The following is a 1,302-nucleotide window of genomic DNA, read 5'->3' as shown; positions in this document are numbered from 1 at the left end:
GGTGGGGGAGGGGTGCTGGGGGGGTGGGACACCGCGGCAGGAGGGGGACACATGGAGAGAGTCGGAGGAGCAGGACAGGGAGCGGGAGCGAGCGTGCCCTGGAAGTCCGGGGTGCATAGCGGGCTCTACAGGGCAGGCTGGGCAGGGACAGGTCAGCAGGGTCAGGACGAGAGGGGTGGCCTTGCAGCAAGGTCCTCGATGGGTGGCGGTGGGTGGAGGGGGACGGTGCGCAGAGATGAGGGGGGCATGAAAGGGGTCACCAAGAGCCATTCCTCTGCAATGTGCAAGGCAGCCCCTGAGCCTGGGGATGTGATCAGGATGGTGGGAGTTCAGTTTTACACACATTCTATGTTAGAAAAGCCTTCAGGATATTCCTGATCTGAGCGGGAGTCTGGGGGTGGGGGGTGCAGGGTCAGGGGACGGAAGGTGTCCCTTCCAGAGCATGAGGTGCTGGGAGGCCAGGGCAGCTGAGGCTGGGCACTTGCCCCTGGCCTCTGAGTCCCCCCACCGAGGGGCCAAGGGGCTGAGGGGCCAGGCTGCAGGTGGGAGAGTCAGCCTGCTCCACTGTGCTTGGGGGCGGGAGGCTGAACTCTGAGTCCTGCCAGCCTCCACCCCACCCACCCTGACTGACAGGGAGGTTCCAACAAGGGGGTCCTCTAGAGGGAAATGCCAAGGGCAGTGCTGGCTCCTGTGCCCAGGAGGTGCTGCTGTTGCCCCATCCCTGAGGATCCACTTGCGGGGGAGGCTTCAGGGAGAGGGGCTTGCCTACTGGGGTGGGGTGGGGGCTGCTGATGCCCCACCCGCCCTTCCTGGGACTGGCATGGATCCTGTGGGGGGCACCAGGTGCCAGGCAGCACAGGCGTGTGCTGGAGTGGGGCCCTGGTGGGGGGGGTGGGCTGGGCTGCATCTGCTCCCTGGCCTGTGTTGGGACTGGCTAGCAATCCACTAGAAATGACCAACAGAAAGACAGCACAGCACAGCTGGGGTCACATGCAGTGGAGTTTATTAGGATTCCCAAGCAGGTTTCTAGCACAGCCAAGAGGATGCCCAGTAACTCCACTGGGGCCAGGATTGTGAAAAGTGGTCCCCAGGCTGATGATGGATTGGGACCCCAGGAGAAGGGGAGCAGCGGGTGGAGGCAGGGTCATCTGGAATTCGAGGAGGAGGGTCTGTCCATGCACACCAGAAGAGACAGACCCTGAGGCAGCTGAGAGGTCAGTAGTGGGAGAGGTGGGGGTGGCCTATAGTGACTAGCAGGCCCTGGAGGGATATGCCAGGTCAGCAGCAGGACTTCTGGCCTGA

Source organism: Galeopterus variegatus, unplaced genomic scaffold (genome assembly GCF_000696425.1).
Source record: "Galeopterus variegatus unplaced genomic scaffold, G_variegatus-3.0.2 Scaffold2915, whole genome shotgun sequence".
Classification (NCBI taxonomy): Eukaryota; Metazoa; Chordata; class Mammalia; order Dermoptera; family Cynocephalidae; genus Galeopterus; species Galeopterus variegatus.
The sequence above is the reverse complement of the archived record's forward strand: the minus strand, read 5'-3'. Positions refer to the sequence as shown.